The sequence below is a fragment of the Monodelphis domestica genome, chromosome 2, assembly GCF_027887165.1.
Source record: "Monodelphis domestica isolate mMonDom1 chromosome 2, mMonDom1.pri, whole genome shotgun sequence".
In the NCBI taxonomy this organism is placed as follows: domain Eukaryota; kingdom Metazoa; phylum Chordata; class Mammalia; order Didelphimorphia; family Didelphidae; genus Monodelphis; species Monodelphis domestica.
The window spans coordinates 100,550,712-100,560,887 of NC_077228.1; the positions used below are offsets into that span (position 1 = coordinate 100,550,712).

The 10,176-nt window shown below is 37.0% G+C and overlaps 1 pseudogene; it reads left to right on the forward strand.

The window, feature by feature from the left end:
- Positions 1-3,822: 3,822 nt before the first annotated feature.
- On the forward strand, positions 3,823-4,710 carry LOC100617277 (DNA-directed RNA polymerase III subunit RPC6-like; annotated as a pseudogene).
- The last annotated feature ends 5,466 nt before the right edge of the window (positions 4,711-10,176 follow it).

Sequence of the window (10,176 nt, forward strand, 5' to 3'; positions counted from 1 at the left end):
TCATTAGTTTCATTCTCCAGGCTAGACTACAAGGTCACACATTATAATAGTTCCCTCTTTACTAGTTGCTCTTTGCCCTATGAACTTATTTGGTGATCAATTTGGTAATATTTAACACTGTGGGTTAAAAAACACCCACAATTTTGAGTTTAATCTGGTGAGGGGGTGTGACTGGCAATGGGTTCTCACCTATGTGTCATCTTCAACTCCTCCCTCCTACTCTTACTCTCACTTCCCCAACATATCCAGTCAGTTGATAAACCTTGTCATTTCTAACTCCACAGCTTTCATATACCTCTGCTTCTTTCCACCTACTCAGACTCCACCCTAGTTTGAGCCTTTATCACCTCTTGCCTGGATGATTATGATAGCCTCCTAAATAGCTCTCCTGCTTTAAGTATCTCTCTACTTTAATCAATTCTATGCACAGATGCCAAAATGATTTTCCTTTTACAGGTTGGATCATGCCAGTCCCCTTCTTAATAAATTCAAGTGGCTCCTTCTTACCTCTAGAATCAAATATAAACTCCCCTGTTTAATGTGTTAAGTCCTTACAACCTTCTGCCAATACTTTTCTGGCATACATTCTTATTATATATTATTGTCTTTCATATGTCCTACAATCCAATCAAACTAGCCCTAAGGTTCTTCATATTTACCATTTCCTATCCCCTCCACATGTCTTTGTACTCATTGTTCCCCCACAACCTTGTCAACTTAGGAGACATACTTTTTTAGTTCCCCCCATCTCATGGGTTACTTTTGTCTCCTCAGATAATCCTTTTTCCTCTTGACTTCTAAAATTGGGAGTTGGGTAAATTTCTGTGGCACTCTTAATTCTCTCTTAATTAGTTAGATGATCTTTTTTAATGGCTTAAATTACTGCCTTTGGGTAGACAAATTTCCATTCCTGCCAGATCTAGCATTTTTTCCAAGCTATAGTATACTATTTATATTTTTCTAGAAGGATGTCTTGCTTTCAGTTCAAGTGCAATATGTTTAAACTGAATATTCCTTGGCTCACTAGTGTACCATCTCTTATTTTAATGACATATTTATGAATTACTTATTGTCTTGAACACATAGAACACAGGGACTATAAAATAATGTCATTTTCCCTGTAGCCATTCAGAAAATCATTATTTACTAACTTCTATATGCAAAATATTCTACTAGTCATTGGGATATTCCTTCATTCCAAACACTTATGGTGTTGTTAAAGGGATGAGACATTATAGAACAAGAACAATGAACAGTATGTTTAAGATTTCAGAAAAAGCAAGAGTATTTTCCTCATGGATAAGAAGAAATAGCTATGATTTGGAAGAAAGATAGGTAGAATTTCAATAGTCAGAATTGGCTGAGGTATGGGTTAGAGTATATGAGGAGATGTGGTTCTAGGTGGAGCGAAGATTTGAGATGAGAAAGAACGAAGGATTTTCTGGGAATGGTAAGCAGCCTGACTTGCTTAGAGTTCAGAGTTTATGTAGGAGAACAGAGGGAGATAAGGCCGTGTCAGGGTCTCATGACCTCTGACTGCAAGTGTCCCATGACCTCTGACAGTAGACAATCCTGAGAGAATAGAGAATAAATAGTTCAGAGGGTGTCAAGGACAGCTTGTTGCTCATTTTGTGGCACATTCATCACCACTGCAACTCTTTAATGTCCTCTGTGCCTAAAATATCAGTCAATTCACAGCATGACCCAACATATAAGACTTTAAGGAACAGCATATAGAAGCATATAGAAAAAGATACCCAGGGCAACAATCTCTCCCCCATAATTTGGTTCTGTCTTAAAGATGTTTTTTTTTTTTTATAAGTTCACTATCAATTTGGCACCTATGTAAGACAAGCATAGGAGACAGAAAAGACTAGATAAAAGGGATTTCTTTGGGAGGATATTACAATTACAGACAAGAGATGATGGGTGCCTGAAGTAGGGTAAAGGTTACATGAGTTAGAGAAAAAGTGATAGATGCAAGCAGTATTGTAATGGTGGGTATACAAGATTTAGCGACTTCTTAGTCATGCAGAGGGTAGAAAAATTTAAAAAGTGACTCCAATAAACTCATGAAACTGGAAGAACTGTAATATTTTAAAACAAAAATAGGAAAGTTTAGAGGAATGGTGTATATGTTGGGTAATTGGGTAATTCTTTTCTGAATGGGTAAAGTTTGAGATGTTATTTGGAAATGTAGAAAGCTTGTTTCAGTGTCAGAACTGGTACAAAACCGTGGTTTGGGGAAAAAATAGAGCTGAACATATACATTTTGGATTTATCTACATAGAGATGATGATACTATGAGAAATTGAGATAGGGAGAGTAAATAGAGAGAAGAGGACCCAAGGTAGAGCTTTAGAGAGGGTAGGAGAAATGGAATGAAGAGAAAATTTCTGATCCAGAAAATAGATGAAAAAGGAATATTCGGACTAATGAGAGGAGAGTCAAGAATGTGATATCATGGTAGCCAATGGTGGAGTTGTATAGGGTTGATTAACAATGTCACAAGCTGCAGAGAGTCAAATAGAATGAGAACTGACAAAACACCAATGGATTTAGCAATTAAGAGATTTTTAGTAATATCTGAGAGAGAGTAGTTTCAGGCCAATAGTGGAGTTAGAAGCAAAAATGCAAGGGAAAGAGAAAAGAACAGGAAGTAAGTAGAGGCAACTAGCAGAGCATCTGGTATAAAATACCTTTTCTATGCATTTGAATATGAAAAGGAGAAGAAATAGAGGATGATAGCTCAAAAGAAAGATGAGCAGATCCTTGAATTTGATTCATGGTCTTTCAGTAGAAAAGTGCTTCTGTCATTGTTTTTGATAACCTAGGGTTACTTCCATGCCCTAATTAATACATGTTAATAACCTTTTTAGTGGGGGCAAATTAGCTATATATTTAAGGTGATAGGTAGCTAATGAGTGTACTCTTTATGCTTACATTTGAAGATTATTGATTTATCTTTCTGAGAAAAATCTCATAAATAAATAATAGCACAAATTCTGAGGATTACAGAATTTTATGTTAAAGCATCCTTTCTATGTTTTTATTTTTATGTGAATGAATAAAAACTTGATTTTTAGTGCTATTCCTTAGCAGGTGCTCAATAAATGCTTCTTAGATTTGTGACTGAAATTGGATGGCTGAATTTATAAAGAGGATGCCTTTATCACCTACTACAAGCAAAATGTTTTCCTGGACATCTTGAGATATAAAAGAAGAAATATGGTCACTTCACTCCCCAAAGTTTACTATATAGTTGGAGAGATAAGATACAAACACCAATAACAAAAGAAGGCATTATGTGATAAGGACAATAAGGGTGGTAATGTTCAGTTCAGAGGAGGCAAGATCACTCCCCTCTGAGACAAGGCAAAACTTCACATAAGATGAAGGAAAGGAAGGATTTCTAAAGGCAGAGATAGTTGGGAAGAAGAGGAATGCCACAATAATGAAATATTAGATATTTTGAATTCTTTCTCATCCACTTAACATGAGCATCTTTTTGCTTCCATTACCTCCTCAAATACATTATCACAATGACAATATATTATTTAAACATCTATTATTCATACCAAATTGAGCAAATTTGAAAAAAAATCTGTCAATTTGATAGCTAAGAAATCTTATTGTACTAAAATCATGAAATTGGGTTTGGAACATCCTGCACTTATGGTGTCCATTAATGTCCTCGAGCCCATTGCATTGTTTTCCCCCCTTTGTTCCTATTTTTGTTGTTTTTTCAATTAACTAAAACAAATATAAGTCTTGAAGAATGAATTGTCAGGCCTTGGCTGTACCAAACACAACTTCCTTATTCCTGAGGTAAAAATGAAGGCGAAGCCACCAAATGCAAACCTGGTCAAAATAGAAAATGGAATTATAGAATTGTTTCAGCAATTCCCTCATGGGAATGAAATCAACTTTTTGAATGAGATGCCTCAGATAGAAGTCCAACAGCAGACAATGGCCATCAACAGACTGATCTATCAGACAGTCAGGTCTCTTGAATCCAGGCAAGTATTCTGTAGACAATCAAAGAATATTAGAATACTGGTAAAATGAAAGGATCAGATAACCAAAAGAGTTACTATGCTAATTCATAGAAAATGCCAGAAACAAAGGCATCTGGAGCAGAGATATTCAAAGCAAATATTATTTACCATTAACAGAAACCAACCAATTACCAAAGAATTTAGAGAATAAAAAGTTGTTAAATCTTTAACAGTTTCAAAATATATGCTATACAACCTGATTGATCAGTAATTGGAGGATCTTGGCATAGTGACCAATATTTTTATTCTGAATTTGTAAAAGTGATAAATCAACAGGGTTTTAGGCTCTTACAAAACATGGTGGAAACAGCTAGAGAAACAAAACCCCTTGACACAAAGAAGCAGCTCATTTACTTCATCTCATGAAGTATGGAAATATATTTGTAAACTAGCCATTAATAAGGTAGAACTATCTATGAAACATATTAGAACAATTTTTCACATATACATTGATGATGACAAAATAGAAATGACTATCATTACTGCCAAATGAGGTAGAGATGACAGTGTTGATCGATAGGTGAAACTATACTACTTTTAATTCACTCATACACTCATGTTTGAACTCTGCCTGGTTTTTGATGACTGTCATGAGGGTGGTAAAATTTCACCATCAAATTATATTTATATGATAGAGTGGCTGAAATTTTAATAGCTAATTAAGCATGCTTCTTGTTGTTTAGTTTATTAGTCATATCTGACTCTTTATGACCCCATTTGGGCTTTAGCTAGCATTCTATCTGGCTAAAATGCTAGAGTGGGTTGCCATTTCCTTCTCCAGCTCATTTTACAGGTGAGAAACTGAGGCAGACAAGGTCAAGTGCCTTGCCCCAGGTCACTAGGTAGGAAGTGTCTGAGGCTGGATTTGAACTCAGAAAGATGAATTTTCCTGATTCAAGGCCCAGGTGCAGTTTATCTACTGCACCACCTAGCTGTTCAGTGTATTCTACTCACATTTTACAAATATAGGAAGAAAATAAAGTTAGTTTGAAAGCCAAGAATTGTATTTGTCTTGAAGTATTGAAGTTGGTTAAAGACAAACTTTGCTGAAAGGGATATAGACTTCCTGCTGTGAAAAACATATTTGTACTAATTCTGATATATATTGATGAGTGGACCAAAAGTACATGAGGCAGCTGTTAGAGATTAATAGCGAAACCATTCCTCCTACTAATAAAAACCATGAAAATATAAGAAGTCACCTACCAAGTTGTCGAGAGGGATTATTTTTGAATGGTTGTTAAAAGGAAAATAAACTACAGAATAATTCAGACATTTGCCAAGGATAGAGGTCATAAAGGGAACTTCCAATTTCTCCTTCCTATATTCTTACTAGAGACAAAGAATTTTGAGATGACTAATGTGAATATTGTGAAAAAGCACTCTATCTGGTTCACCAAAATTGTTATCATTTTCCCTTCCTCCATTGAACAAGATATTAAGAACTTGTAGAAGTGACAACAGCAAGAACAATGAATGCCAACTAGGTGGATATGGGGGAGGGTTAAACATTGTTCCCTCCCTGTCCATACTATGTTTATTCCCACAAAGGGAATGGAAAAGCATTGCTTAAACACTTACTATTTGACAAGAATAGTGCAAAACTCTGAAAAATCAAAAAGAAAAGGAGATGGTCCCTGCCTTCAAGGAGCTGGCACAGAAGGGAGGATTCAGCTTTGTGACAGATGAAAAGGCTATGAATCCAGCTGACAAAACAGCAGGGCAGACAGTTCTCAGTCAATAAATGTTGGGAAGGGCATTGGGAGGTGGGTCCAAGGCTCAAAGTAGAGTCTCCAGCTAAGATGGGAATGGGAGTAAGTAGGGGCAGATCAGCATCCAGATGAAAGTTGATATCCAGTGCCTGGTGGGATCTTGGGAACTAGACTTTGGGGTTAAGTTGGGATGGTGAAAGTTTTCCCAAGGCTAATTCATGCTAGTCCCTTTAGGTGCACTTTGATGAACTAAGGCAAGTGAGGGTAAAGTCTTCATTTTCCTGCCATGGTGGTTTCTAGCACTGGTCTGTTTTCAGGCCATGTTGTTGTTAGTCTGAGGCAGAGAAGTAGTCTAAAAGAAAAAATAAAAAACTTCAAACCAAGATAATGACAATTACCAAGTGTACATATTTTTTAATGTATAGATATTATTCTTGCTTAGCAAAATTATTCATTTCATTAAAAAAGAAAGAATTGTATGAAAAATTTCTTGCTCTGAATTTGTATATAGATATGTATGTGAAATTGCAATACTGTAATACTTTATAATGACAACTTCTATGGCTATTTAAAAGTTTTTCATGTTGGAAAAATGCTTTTTATCCATTATATCATTTGAACCTTACAATAACTCTGTGAGGAAGGTACCCTGGGTATTTGTATCCCCAATTAACAGAGGAAGAAACTGAGATTTGGGAAAGCTCAGTGTCCTAACCATAGGCTTGACAGGCAGCTTGGTGACACAGGGGATAAAGAGTTGTACACAGGAATCCTGTGACCCTCTGGCTGTCACTGCACACCACCCTCTGCACTTTGGGCATTGGGGACCAGGGTAAAGAGTGTATATTAGGAAAACCTGCTTTCAAATTCTCCCTCAAACAATTACTACCTGCCTCATCCTGGGCAAATACCTTCGCATCTCTCAGAATAGCATCTACCTCATAGAATTGTTGTGAAGATAAATAAGATAACAAATGTAAAGGGCTTTGCAAACCTTAAAATGCTCTATATGTCATTGTTCAGTCATTTTGTCAGTGCTGTCTGACTCTTCATGACCCCATTTGTGGTTTTCTTGGCAAAGGAACTTGAGTGGTTTGCCATTTCCTCCTAAATTTAGGCACACAGGGCTAAGTGACTTGCCCAGGGTAGTGTCTGAGGCCACATTGGAAATAAGGAAGAGAAGGCTTCCTGATTCCAGGTCTGATGTTCTGGCCGATGTTCCATGGAGCTGCCCATGAAGCTACCTAAAGGCTAGTTATTAGGAAATGTTAGAGGTAGATTCTGAACCCAAGTCTCCTTGGCTACAATCTGAGCCCTTTGGTTCTAACTGCTCTGAGATAGGCAACTGTTGCTGTATTGATTATTGAAGTTACTGTGTTAGTTTTCTATTAGACTTGGGCAATGGAAGTCAGCAGCATGTGGGCATCACAACAGGTTGACTGAACTGTCCTCATCTACGGGGAAGACACCTGCTTCTGGGAAAATACCGTTAAGGACAGGGGTATGTGTGGCATTCTGCATTGATCTACCATGTGGCTGAGACAGAAGCCTTCCTGCCCTGGTTGCATAGTTCAGATTGTCAGATTCTTTAAAATAGCCTGACTCGGTATTGGTCTTGGTTTTTGCTACCTGAGCCTGAAGCTGACTCCTTCACTCCCACTATCTGACAAGAAAGGGCTCTTCTCTCCATAACTCTTGGCCATGCGACCTCAAGAAAAGGATCTAGATCTTTTAGCTTTGTATTCATTATTTTATGTTCTAGACACCAGGAGTGAGTTCTCATATCTGAACTGGAAGTATGAGCCATGCAGATATAGGAGGGTAGGAATTTAAGCTAGATGTTATTTATAGTTAACCCAGCAAAGATACTGGGAAAATAGAATCTGGGATTTCAGGCCAGCAAAAGCTGAGGGCTGGGGGGAGGGGGGTGGGAGCTGGGTGGCTCAGTGGAGTAAGAGCCAGACCTAGAGATGGGAGGTGCTGAGTTCAAATTTAATTTGACACGTTCTAGCTGTATGATCCTGGGCAAATCACTTAAACCCCATTGCCTAGCCCTTACTGCTTTTTTGCTTTGGAACCAACACACAGTATTGATTTTAAAATAGAAGGCGATGGTTAAAAAAAAAAAAAGCTAACACTGCCAAATTTGGGAATTCATATTGTGTAGGATCTGAGATGAGCTATAAACTTTATCTCCCCCCTTCTCTCCACAGAGACTGAAGAAATAGAGGGGAGGGATTATGCCCCAATCCCAAAGGTATACTGATAGATCTCTAAGAGTAGGTTCTCTTGGAGAAAATGTTTGGCATACTTTTAAGTTTAATGTACATTGTTCATCCATTTTCTTAAGTCTTGTAGATCAACAATGAATAAATCAAGTCCTGATATAGAGTGTCTGCTGATTTCTCAGGTGTGAAGGTGTAAATGCCTACAATGAAAACTGAACAAGTAGCTCTCCCATTCTAGTTTGAGCTGATTCCAGAATACCCCTGCCCACTCTCTTTGTAAAATCTAATCTTATTAGGGTACTAGTACTTGGACCTACAAGAACACAACTAATAGGGTCTTGAGCCAATGGCATAGAAGAGAATCTCCTCCTTTTCTGATTCCTTTAGGGTACTTTAGAAACCTGGCAGGGCATAAAATGTAATAGTTCTGGCCCTGAGAAAGTGGTACTAAAATCAACCATATTAGACCTCTGTAACTCAAACTGATAATAAAGAACACAGGTACAGAAATACCAAGTTCAACTTTCTCCTTGATAGTTAAAAATTTTAACTTTAGGAATTTTCTAGAGTCATAGAATGAATATAGTAGCTTTGAAGGAATACTTTCTCACCTTGAGACCTTGCCTATTAGGATTCTGGCTGCCAGAATGCTGTTTCTTCATTCAATTGTATTCAGAAAATATATAATAAGGAATTCTATGAAATCATATGAATTATGAGACAAAGGTAGGCTACTATCTTTTGATTCAAAGAATTCCTGGACAGAGGGGAAAGATAATGCTTTCCTAATGGAGCTAGGCTCCTTAAAGGTAGATTTGGGACAGACTACATCCTTCCATAGCATGATGACCTAGAAATTCCTCATTTTTTAAAATAGCATTTCTTAACCCTTTGGTGTTAGCAAAATGCATCCTTCTCACGGAGAGATCTTACCCATATTTTGTTATCTTGTTCTAGCCTTTCCTGGAACATCCAACCCTGATGAACATGGTCTCATACTTGATTCTCTTTCAAGCTTCTATTCATCCTCTATTCATGCTTCTATTAATTTCTGTAGTCACCCAGATTTGGCTTTTACTTTGCTTCATTTGGGTCACTTCCCAGTCTGTTTTCTTCCTTTGGTAAGTCATCTTCAGAAAGTTTTAAGATTCCTAATATTCTAGTACATAAGCTTTCCATATAAATTTGACTTAAATATACTAAATACTAATTTCTAGATATTTATTTTCAGTTCACCTAAGTATCTATTCAGCCCTGCTCTGATTAGTCTCAGCATTTATTCTCTATCACATTTCTCCACTTTGCTAACCTCCATGCCAAGTCCTAGAACTCACCATAGCTAAATTTGGGTGAACCTCTACCTGTGTTGGGCACTCTCTTAGGGATGATGAATTACTCTGTATACATATTCTTTCTTATAAACACAGAACAATTTCCTTACTCTAATATGACAGCAAAAATGAAAAACCACATCAGTCCCTTACTTAAATAACAGTGGAAAGCCTGCCTCCTCCCTGCCAGGAAGTTTTCTCCAATTAACTCAATTCCCCACCCTCCGGCACAATTCCTCAGACACTTCCTCCTTTAGTAATTTTATATATTTTTCTCTCTATCCTCTCATATTAGGTAAGACCAGGTGCCAAAGCCAAATCTAGGCTTTAATATGGATTCTCTACCCCCAGGCCCAGCTATTATTCTATGTACCCTATTGATGATCACTAAAATATATTTCCTGTCATGCCACTCAGATAAGTAAGCAATAAACTTTTTTTTTTTTGCTATACTGTGCTAACCAGTCAAGACAGCACAAAATAAAAACAACAACAAAAATCAATAAAAACCACAAATATTGTTCAAATTGAGTTAACATTAGTCTTTGCCTTTCACATTTCCCCCCTTTCTTTCCTTTAGATTTTCTTCTAATAATTAATGTATGTGAAAGTCTGGTCATTCTAAGACATCTGGTTTTAATTGTAGCCACATAGTACACTGATCCACATGCAAGAAATTGAGATAAATATCCAAAGTATTTTACTGAAAATTTCGGATCAATTGCACTGTTGCTATGGATATTCAATTTCTCTTTAAATCACTGACTTCCCATCTTATGCAAATGACCAGGTAGGACACTTGATCAACATTTTCTAAATTCACAGTAACTGACCCTGACACCACTTT